This window comes from Sminthopsis crassicaudata, chromosome 5 (assembly GCF_048593235.1).
Source record: "Sminthopsis crassicaudata isolate SCR6 chromosome 5, ASM4859323v1, whole genome shotgun sequence".
In the NCBI taxonomy this organism is placed as follows: Eukaryota; Metazoa; Chordata; class Mammalia; order Dasyuromorphia; family Dasyuridae; genus Sminthopsis; species Sminthopsis crassicaudata.
Genome location: NC_133621.1, coordinates 91,412,592 through 91,424,762, shown reverse-complemented (window position 1 = coordinate 91,424,762; position 12,171 = coordinate 91,412,592).

Below are 12,171 nucleotides of genomic sequence, written 5' to 3'. Positions count from 1 at the left end.
CTGGTATATATGAGCAGCAGAAAACAGATTGAGAAGGAAGAGAAATGGGGGAAAACGAAAGTTTACTGAATTAAACCGCCCATTTCCTGAAAATGGAGAGCTTCATACAAAGTTGTTCAAGGTCACTGCACTGGGTTTTGTCCTGCCAGCTGAATTTTTTGAACCTGAGGAACTCAGAAAAATAGATTTATACTGAGCACAAAATACTCCTTTGGACTCACATGTAATCAGTTGTTAATTATTATATCTGTGCAGTTACTAAATTTTTGCTCATTTACTATCTTTCTGTTTTTCTTGGTACCTCCCTTATGATCATTTTCCTACTTGCTTCCCTGGTCACCATTTTCAAGTTCCTTGTTTGTCTCCCATTAAAACCATCTGAGAAGTGAGTTTTCCCTCTTTCCTTGCCTTATAAACTACACTATCCCTTTAAGTCCCTTTTCACATGAAACAGTTTTATGATGAAAAGGAAAGAAAAGGTATTTTTAAAAATAAATTTAACTATTAAGGGATATGAGATATTGCACTGTTGACAAATGAAACTTTGAATGTCTTCCCTGAAGAGGGGACCTCAGAAACTCTGAAAATCCTTAAAGACTCCTTCAACTCTGCTTCAGTGAGGGACCCTGCCCCTAACGACAAACAGTTTCATCTTTGTTTTCTGGGTGGGGTTGGCTCAGTGAAACTCACTGAATTCAATTCAGATTTTAGCCCTACTTGAAACCCAGCTAGGAGCCAATTTAGGACTCCAGTTCAAATCTGGTCTCAGACACTTAACACTTCCTAGCTGTGTGACCCTGGGCAAATCACTTAACCCCAGCCTCAAAAAAAAAAAAAAAAAAAGAGAGAGAGAGAGAAAGATGTATATATGTGTGTAAAGAAAAAAGTTTTTTTTTGGGGGGGTGGGGGTGGGGGGGTGGGATTTGGACTGTTTCAGGCTGAGAGTTTAAGTGTGGCAAAAAAATAAAATACTGAAAACTTTTACCTGATCCTATCATCCCAACTAGCTGTCTTATATTGGAGAATGACATTTTTGAAAAAGTTGGCTCTTATTAGTACCTCCTCTTCCTTTCTTCCTACTCCATTCAATTATTTAATATATAAATTTTATTTTTTAATCTTGAATTCAAGCACCACAAAAGAGCATTTAAATATATATATATATATATATATATATATATATATATATATATGTAGTAGAACACAAAAAAGCCTTTTTCATTTAAAATTGTGCACGTCTATTTCATACTGCTAATTTTTAAAATGCAGACAGTTCTCACTATATAACTTTGTATTACCTTTATTTTTTAAATTCTGAAAAAAATTTCATTCTCATTCAAATTTTAAAATCACGAAGGGTTTCATAACATGTCAGAAGAGCCTGCTAGTGCAGATACTGAAGCAGTAAAGAGATTCTCAGAATTCCTGGAAAAATCGGTAAAAACAATTGGTGAAAGTCCCTATTTGTGGGATTGGTCTGTTTTACCAAGAATGTCAACTCAAACCTACATCTGTGTGGAAGGGAAAAAACTCTCCAGAGGCAAAAAATTTTGAAGACAGAGTTACTCTTCTGCTTGGAGGGAATGCTTCTGGGATGGCAAATTCAAACTTCTTCTTGTAAACTACTCAGAAAATCCCAGAGCATAGAAAGAAATCAGCAAGGCAATACTACCTATGAATTTTTTTCCCAATCTTAAAGCATGGATAACCCCTCTGATCTTTAAACAACCAGAGTTCATGCACTGTTCATTCCCAATAGTAGAAAAGTTTTGTAATTCTTTCAGGATCCTGCTTCTTTTGGATAAAGCCTCAGGTCACCCAACTCATCTGGATAATTTTTAACAATGATCTACCTTTCTCCCAAACACACACAAAAAATCATTTTTATAACATATGTTTCAGGTAGTAATTGAAAATTTCAGGGCATATTATTTAGGAATTATATCTGGCAATTGCAGTTTTAAATAAGGACTTGACTGGGAAATTTCTGGAGGTTCTATAATATTTACCATTTTATTACATTTTCCATTTATATTCATAATTTAATCTGGAATGTTGCTAAGGCATGGGAAAATGTAAAAGAAACATGTATGAAGAGAGTTCAGCACAAAGCACACATGCAGTTCAGTCTGATTTCCCTTAAAAGGAGTTTGACACAAAGCATGCCTGTGGTTCTTTTTTTCCTTGATTTGACAATAATGAGATGGTCACAGATGTGAGTAACAAGAACGCAATTGGAGCTAGAAGAGAATGAGAATGATGTGGAGAATTGAATCTCTTGGAGAGTTGTCCAAAGGGGATCTGATGAAGCCACCAGTTGTGAAGATTTCAGAAATGTCTACAATGAATCATTTAGCAGAAGTTATAATTTGAGTGAATTTCTTTCTTGTATTGAAAACATGGATTCCGATACTTCAAGTTTTTTAAAAGTCCAAAAACTAGTTCAGGATAATATGGCTTCATCTTATATAGAAGGAGATAAAAAGAACCATTCTCCAAATATCTCTCTGTAGCTTTATAAAAAAGGTTGTGTATTTAATGTTTCTTGCTGTTTCATGGAGCAATTAGCTTCTATTTGGTCATCTCTGATTTTTAGAGGCTTATTTAGTTTTGTTCCTTTTGTTCCAAGTTCTTAATCCTCTTATTCACATCTTTCTTCTGTAACTCTATTTTTTCTTTTAAAAGAATTTTATTTTATCATTCCTTTATTAGCTTTAAGTTCCAAATTGTTTCGCTTCCTCCTACCTATTGAGAAAGGAAGCAAAACTGATGTGCTACAGTCATTGTCAGGAATGATGTGAACTTTAACCAGTCTTTCCTGTTCTCATTGTCAACTTTATTACATAGAAATGGAGGACAAATTATTGGGACTGTCTTGTCAAGATAACTAAGGCATACTCAACTCACCAAATCAGATAAGGACCCTCCTTCCCTGAGCAGTTCATAGACAAAATGCATATATGAATTTGTTCTTAACTAGGACTCTCCCTAACTTCTCCCTAACTCTGTAGTACAGCTCTTATTCTTTGCCTCTGATCTTTATCACTCTATTCATAACCCCATTCACTCATAGCCTACTGCTTAATCATTTAGATTAGTCTGTGACAATAAAGAGCTCTTGTGACTATGAATTTTTCCCTTTCTGAACTGCTCTCCCACAATCTGGTATTTCATCATATGGTACTAATATCCACCCATTTTTGTCTTAGCCATAAGGATAAATTAAGGTCACCATTGATTTAATAAGTCCTACCTCTCCACATAGCACAAGTCCTTGGGAATCCCAAATATGCTGCAAGGTACTTATTGGAGTCCATTAGTGTCTTGGTGACTACTCAGACTGAATCTTCCCAGGAAACACTTTACTATATGTTGTCTCATTTGGTTTTGATCCTACAATCACAGAAAAGTGAATAATGGGTATCTGGCAATAGGACAGGGATCTTACATGCCTCAGGATTTACTATTTTGGCAAAGGGGAACTGAAACAAAAGTATCTGACTTCAGCACACTTTGGAGCATTAGGAAATATTTTAATTGTGTACTTTGTTGATTGTAATTGTTTTGTTATTTTGTTTGTGTCTTTGTCTCTGTGTTTGCATAATATCTGTCCTGTTTGTCCTGTGAGCCTGGCTTAGTTAACATAAAAGATTTAAATGCAGCCAACAAGTAGCTTAGAAATAACACTGGGAGTTAGAGACAATATCTGCTGACAAAATAAAGCTGAAGTTGTAAAATTGTTAAATAAAACAGCAGAGTTTGGAGATTTCCTGCTAAATTGGATAATCATTAGGAAGGTGGACAATTAGTCATTTTAAAATTGCAGGAAAGACACTCCATCTGAAATATGTTGGTAAGTTTTGAGGTATCCCTCTGTGTATGGATCTGTGTTCTTCTGTTAGCCCATCTCCTTAAAGGAGGAGGCCTGCTGGGCATGGCACCTTTTAGTCTAAGTAAACACCTTTGCTTGACTTGGAGATGGTTCCAAAACTTATAACACTATGAGATGACACCAAAACTCACTTCTAGGTATTACATCTCAGCTGTAATCCAACTTTTCTGGCCTCTCCATTTCAAAGCAACCTCACTTCCTTATTGCTGGCACCCTCAATTAGCCTGCCTAGTAGAGTGAGGGTAGGATGTTTTCGGTCATCTTATTGACCCAATACAATAAGTATTGAATCAATACTCAATTGACTCAATTGAGTCAGCTTATTGAGGGCCTTAAGACCTCCTATTAAGGTTCCCAATGCCTCCACTATTGTTCTGGGTCTTTGTGCTCACCCTGATTATGCACCTCAGTTGCTGACCTGGTTTTGGACCTTTAGTCTCTTATTAATGGGTTCCATATCAATAAGTTTTCTCTAGACAAAAGATTCTGCATTTGTGAATTTTGTTTTCCCTCATCTCCCCATAGAACTCTACACGTGGTTGGTTCTGCCTAGCCAGCCAATGTCCCTGGCAATCATTAGCATGGCAGTATATGGTGGGTGACCTAAGCAGCCTAATTTTTGGGTCCTCCTTTAATGGTTCAGTTGAAAAATGGCAGCCAAGCCTTTTGTAATCTGTTAACTGGGTTTGGGGAGAGCTAGATTCTACTCTGATGTTCCAATAGGAACTTAAATCCCTATATTCTGTAAGAAAATAATTGAACCCACCTCCCAGGTGGGTTCTGGAGGATCACATATCTGTAAAAATGCTTGGCATGAGGCAAATGCTTTCTGAAGTGTTTTGTTGGATATCATTGAGCCTTGATAAATTTATATGGGTTTTTTAATGTGACCAACATATACTGCCAATGTTGAGATAACTGATTTTCTGTGTAGGGTTATTTGGAAGTTTATTAAACTAAATTAAAGTCACCTGGTTAGTAAATAATAGATATTATTTTAAATAGGATGGTAAAAGCAAGTAATAGAAGTAGAAAATATGAGAAAAATATAGAAAGAAAAAATGAGAAAGAAAACAGAAAGGAAGCATGTAGGAATGAGTGGGATAGAAAGGAATAAGGAAGTTGTAATTTATTTGCAGTGACAGTATGAATAGAGAATTTGAGATTTAGGAACTTTGGGAAAACAAAAATGCAGTTTGGTGTAACTTAAAAGATTTTTTGGATGTCAGGAGACAGAACAGTAGCATTAAAAAATATTTCAAGGTATGATCCAAGCATTTTGGAGAGCAATCTGGAACTATGCCCAAAGGGCTATTGAATTGTGAATACCCTTTTATTCAGCAGTGCCAGTATTGGGTCTCTATCTCAAGGAAATCACAAAGGAGGGGGAAAATGTGCTAAAATGTTGTGGCAACTCTTTTTGTGGTAACAAAGATTTGAAAAAATGAGTAGATGCCCATCAATTGGGGAATGGCTGAATAAACATCTACATGAAGGTAACAGAATATTATTCTATAAAAATGATGGACAAACTGATTTTAGAAATACCTGGAAAGATATACATGAATTGATGCTGAGAGAAACAAGCAGAACCAGGAATATATTATACGCAATAAGAGCAAAAATGTGCATTGATCAACTATGAAAGACTTGATTCTTCTTAGTAGTTCAGTGATGTAAAGCAATCCCAATAGACTTTGGATAGAAAATACCATCTGCATCCAAAAAAGAACTATGGAGACTAAATATAAATCAACACATAATGTGTTCATTTCTTTTTTTTCTCTCTCTCATGGTTTTCCCCCTTTGTCCTGATTTTTCTCTGCCAATGTGATTCATAAAGCAATGTATATTAAGATAAATAAATTAATTAAAATTTTGGAAATCATCTCCCCCCACCAAAAAAAAGAAAATTATTTCAACGTGAAGGCCTGCATTTTGAAATTAAACTGGCACTTAACCTTTTCCTAGCTTATGAAGACAAAAGATTTAAGTGAATCAGGGAACAACTAAAAAGTAAATGTGATTGAATTTAGGGAATCTAAACTAAATTTAATTTAGACAAACTAAAGTCCTGGTTAATTTTCAAATCACTTTTAAATTGGAAAGTTGTTTGTAAAGCGTAAGAGACTCTTGCCCATTTTTTGGTAGATTATGTTCTACCTGAATTTTATAGATTGTTTTATTTTCTCCAAAAAACAAAGATAAATATTTAAGGAAACAGGAGGAAAAACCCTAGCCCTTCTGAGTAAGAACTGATAGCTTGGGAAAAAAAAAATCTTATCAGTTGCATCTATGAGACTCAGGAAATATTAATTGATACATAATGGTTTCTTTCTGAGACTATAAAACAGATTTGGCTTGTCATTCAGTAACCTGAATTAGAGTACAAAACAAACAATTAAAAGAAAGTGGGAAATGTCTTTAAAACTAGTTATCTGCCTGCTAACATTGGCCTTTAACTTTTTGTAATTGCCATTTAGGAAATTAAGTGTTTTAATAGGAAGTTACAATTATGACAATTTGCCAGATTTATTGGCATACCATTGGGCAAAATAGTTTCTAATTATTACTTTAAGTTTATTTTCATTGGTGATGATTTATCCTATTCATTTTTGATACTGGTAATTTGAGATTCTTTTTCTGTTTTAAAATCACATTAACCAATGATTTATCTATTTCATTGGTTTCCTTCCCCTAGAAGCAGTCTTTAGTTTTATTTATTTCTTGAATGGAATTCTTATTTTCAATTTTATCATTTTTTCTTTTGATTTTAGGATTTCCAACTTGGTGTTTAATTGGTGTTTTTTAATTTGTTATTTTTCAGCATTTTAGTTGCATGACCAATTCACTGATCTACTCTTTCTATACTTTATTGATGTAAGCAGAGATATAATTTTTGTACAAATATTTGCATTCTCTGTCTCCCACAAATGTTGTTATATTGTCTCATTATTGTCATTGTCTTTGATGAAATTACTGATTGTTTCTATGATTTGTTCGTTGACTCACTTATTTTTAAGAATTAGATTATTTAGTTTTTACTTAACTTTTGATCTAACTTTCCATGTCCATTTATCCAATGTGATTTTTATTGTTTCATAATCTAAAGAGGATGCATTTATTATTACTTTCTCTGTGTACTTGATATGGGTTTTTTACATTCTGATATGTGCTCAATTTTGTATAGGTGCCATAAGCATTAAGAAAAAGGTATATTTCTTTTTATTCTCATTTAATTTGCTCCAGAGATCTAGAATATCAAACTTGTCTAAAATACTATTCGTTTTCTCATCTTCTTTCTTGATTATTTTGTGGTTAGATATATGTAACTCAAAGAGGTAAAAATTAAAATCTCCCACTTGTATGATACCTTTTTGTAAGATGTAGTGTTTTTCCATATCTCTTTTAATTAGACCCAATTTTACTTTTGTTTTCTCTAAAATTGTGGTTTTTAGCTAAGGTATAATATATTCTGCTCCATCCTTTTCCCTTTACTCTATGTATGTCTTTCTGCTTCATGTGTGTTTCTTATAAATAATATATTGTAGGATTCTGGTTTCTAACATACTCTGATATCTACTTTTGTTTTATCAGTGAATTCATCCCATTCCATTCATAGTTCTGATAACTGTATATTTCCTTCCATTCTATTTTTCCCCTGTTTCTAGCTCTCTCTTCTTTCATCCTAACTTTTCTCAACAGTGGCTTGCTTCTGACCATTGACTCTCTCAATTTGTCCTCCTTTCTGTTAGTCCTCCCCTTATCTTTTTTCCTTTTCTCTCCTACCTCTTTACAGGATAAGATTGATTTCTATACCCAACTGAGTGAGTATATATTTATATGTATATATACATATATATAATAACCTTTTATACCAAATTCTATGAGAATAAGACTCAAACAATGTTTATCTCTACCGCCTTCTTTCCCTCTGTTGCAATACTTCTTTCATGCCTCTTCATTTAACATAATTTATTCCAGTCTGTCTTTCCTTTCCCTGTTCTCGCAGTCTTTTACCCACTATTTTTTTAATATCATCCATCCAAGTCCACTTGTACTTGCAACCTTTGTTTATGTATACTCCTTCTAACTATCCTAATAGTTCTTCCCCCCTTTAGTTCTCTTGAATAACTTTCATTTCTTTTTTCATTTTTTTCTTCTACCTCTCTTATTTGATTTTCAAAATTCTTCTTTTGAGTTTTGTCAGGAAGACTTTCTGGTCTTGAGACTATTTCATATATCTCTTTGAGGATTGATGTGTAGGTATTTTGACATTTGTTGTCCTCTTTTCAGTTTGATCTTTCCTGTCATCATAGTCAGTTCCTATGGTCAGGAACCTCCATTTTCCAGTCCATTTTGTAACTTTTCAAGTTGAGCTCAGCCTTTTTTGTATTGGCAAGGAACTGGAAAATAAGTGGATACCCATCAGTTATGGAATGGCTAAATAAGTTATGATATATGAATGTAATGGTATATTATTGTTCTCTAAGAAATGATGCGTAGGCTGACCAGAAAATCCTGAAATACTTACATGAACTGCTGCTAAGTGAAGTGAACAAAACTAAGAGAACATTGTACACAGTAACAAGAAGATAATGTGATTATCAACTGCAATGGACTTGGCTTTTCTCTTTTTTATTGTAGTAAGTTTATTTGTTTTTAATACACATTGCCTTATAAATCATGTTGGGAAAGAAAAATCAGAGCAAGAGGGAAAAGTCCTTGGAGAGATTAAAAAAAAAAAAAAAACCACAGAAAAAAAAAAAAGAAGTGAACATAGCATGTGTGGATTTATTTTCAGTCTCCTTAGATCTTTCTCTGGATGCAGATAGCATTTTCTTTCCAAAGTCTAATTGGGATTGCTTTGGATCACTGAACTGCTGAGAAAAGAACCAAGTCTTTCAGAGTTGATCATCACACATTTTTGCTGTTATTATATATAATGTATTCCTGATTCTTCTTGTTTTGCTCAGCATCAGTTCATGTAAATCTTTCCAGGTCTTTCTAAAATCAGCTTGTTCATTATTTTTTATAGAATAATAATATCTCATTACCTTCACAGCTTGTTCAGACACTCCCCAACTGAAGGGCATCCACTCATTTTCTAGTACTTTTCCACCACAAAAAGAGTACTACAAACATTTTTGGGTTCTTTTCCCTCCTTTATGATTTCCTTTGTATATAAACCTAGTAATGGCACTTCTGGGTCAAAGGTTATGCACAGTTTGATAGCCTTTTGGACATAGTTCCAGAATGCTCTCCAGAATGGTCAGATCATCACAACTCCACCAACAATGCATTAGTGTTTCAGTTTTCCCACATCTTCTGCAACATTTGTCATTATCTTTTTCTGTCATCTTAGCCAATGTGAAATGTATGATGGTACCTCAGAGTTGTTTTGACTTGTATTTCTCTATTCAATAGCGATTTGGAGTATTTTTCATGTAATTATAAATGGTGTTAATTTCATCATCTAAAAATTGTCAATTCATATGTTTTGATCATTTATCAATTGAGGAATTACTTGTATTCTTGTAAATTTGACCCAGTTCTTTATATATTTTAGAAATGAGACTTCGATCAGAAATACTGTCGGTAAATGCTTTTCCCCAGCTTTGTACTTCCCTTTTAATTTATTTCTGTTGGTTTTGTTTGCACAAAATCTTTTCAATTTAATGTAATCAAAGTTGTCTATTTTGCCTTTCATAATGTTCTCTAGTTCTTCTTTGGTCATAAATTCCTTTCTTCTCCAAAGATCTAACAGGCAAATTATCTCTTATTCTCCTAATTTTTTTATGGTATCATCCTTCATACCCAAATCATGTATCCATTTTGACCTTATTTTGGTATGGGGTATGAGATATAGGTCTATGTCAACTTTCTGACATATTCTTTTAATGGGCTTGATTTTTTAATAATGAAGTGATTTGATAGACTTGTGATGGAAAGGGCCATCCACATCCAGAGAGAGAACTATAGAAACTGAGTGTGGATCAAAGTATAGTATTTTCACTTATTCTTGCTGTTTGCTTGTTTTGTTTTTTTGTTTCTTGTTTTTTTTTTCTTTTGTATGATTTTTTGGTGCAGAATGACAAATAGGGACATATGTTTGGAAGAATTGCACATATTTAACTTATTGCTTGCTGTCTTAGGGAAGGAGAGTGAGGGAGAGAGGAAGAAATATTTGGAATACAAGGTTTTGCAAAGGTAAATGTTGAGAATCCAACCATTCTGGAGAGCAATTTGGAACTATGCTCAAAAAGTTATCAAATTGTGCATACTCTTTGATCCAGCAGTGTTTCTACTGGGATTATATCCCAAAGAGGTCTTAAAGGAGGGAAAGGGATTCACATGTGCAAAAATGTGGCGCCCTTTTTGTAGTGGCTAGAAACTGGAAACTGAATGGATGCCCATCAATTGGAGAATGGCTGAAAAAAATTTCCCTTAATTGTATTTGGAAATGTAGTGGTATTTCTGGGCCAAAAATTAAAGGCATTTTAATAATTCTTTGAGCATAATTCCAGATTGTTCTCCAAAACAATCTCCAGATTGTTGGGGTTCTAGGTATGTGTTGCAATGTTATCTTTGAAAGAATTCACATTCAGACCATCTCAAAATCAAGCAAAGACACCATCAGAATTCCTGTTCTTAATCATAAATTACAAAGGAGTTACTGCTCTTTGCCAGAATAAGTTTCTATCTGGGGAATTTCCCATGGGATAATATTACTGGTCCACACAAGGGGAAAAAAAAACTTACTATGACCTCAACTGTCAAAAAAAAGCTAATAACATTTTAGTCTACATCACTAGGAGTACATTTTTTTTTTTAATCCTGGGAAGTGACAGTCCCACTGCACCTCAAACTGGTCAGATCCTACATGCAATTTTATGTTCCACTTTAGATCCCATGTTTTCAGAAGTTTGGGTTTTTGAGTGAGAAGGAATCTGTAAGGATATACAAGTCCACCTCTCTCATTAAACAAATGAAAAAAACTAAGCCCCAGGGTGGATAAATGTCTTCCCTAAAGTTACCAAGGCCAAGAGATAGAGTTTTACTCAAGATCCTCTGGTTTCCATTCTCATCTCCTTCTGCTGCAGGGCCAGCCAGAGCTCATGCTGAGGACTGGAGGAGAGAAGGCTTGGGAAGAGCATGGACTCTGTCCTTAGATATCTGGAGGTATGTCATACTGAAAAGAAACTCAATGTCGTCTTGTCTCCAGAGAGTAAAGTTGGAGCCAACAGCTGCCAGTTACAAGGAGAAAGATTTTAGCTCAATTAAAAAGGCAGAATTTCCCAAGTATATGACCTGCTGCCACCATGGAATTGGCTGGGAGAAAGTGAGCTCACCATTATCGAAAGTGGTTACAGGTATTAAAGATATTATGAAATTCTTCATAATTTCATTCTTCAGGTGGGATGTTGGGTTCTAAAGGTGATTCCAATTTCTATGACTCCAAAAGTCTCAACTTAAAATGTGACTACTGTATGCTCTACCATTAGAAATGGCTATTTTCCTGTCAAAGGGAAGCCTGACTGATGAGGGGAGCCCCAAAACTCTTTCTCTCTCTCTCTCTGACTTTGGGGGAGAGCCATGAGGTAAAGCAGTTGAGAAATTCCTTGAAGGAGAGATTTTCCTTGAATCCTGCCTCTGTGAAAGACCTCCCCAAGGGCATCAATATAAAGTGGTTTTTTTCATTCTGTGATCTAGGTGGGACCCACTGAGTACCACTTCTACTTAGCTGGAGCTGGAGATTCCAACCCTAATGAGTTGGAAATTAACCCAGAGATACTCATTCAATTCCAAGATTTTCTATTCTGATTCCAGGTCAAACTGCTCCCAACCTCCATCAAGAGCTGCCCCCAGCTTCTAGTCAAGATTTCAATTATAAAAAAGCCAACTTGGGGCTCATTCCTTGCAGAGAACCTAATATGCCATGCCAATGAAACTCTCTCTCCTCTTAGCATAAGCTGCAACCCTCTTCCTGCTGAAATGATATTCTCTTTCAGCATTACTCCCTCTTTACCCTTTCTCTCCTATTTCCCTAACAGGACTATGCACTCTTTATTTTCCTGCTGGGATTTCTCTGCTTCAAACTTTATATTCCTCTATTGGGACCTTGCCACCTAGGAATTCAGTCTTTCTAGCAAAGGCTGACTTCCCACTGCCAATAATAAACTTCTTTTTGCCATCAGGTTCATAAATTCCTTTACAAAGGACCTCTGCAATGACCAAAGGAGTTCCCACAACTCCCTGCCCTGTGCCAAACTTCATCA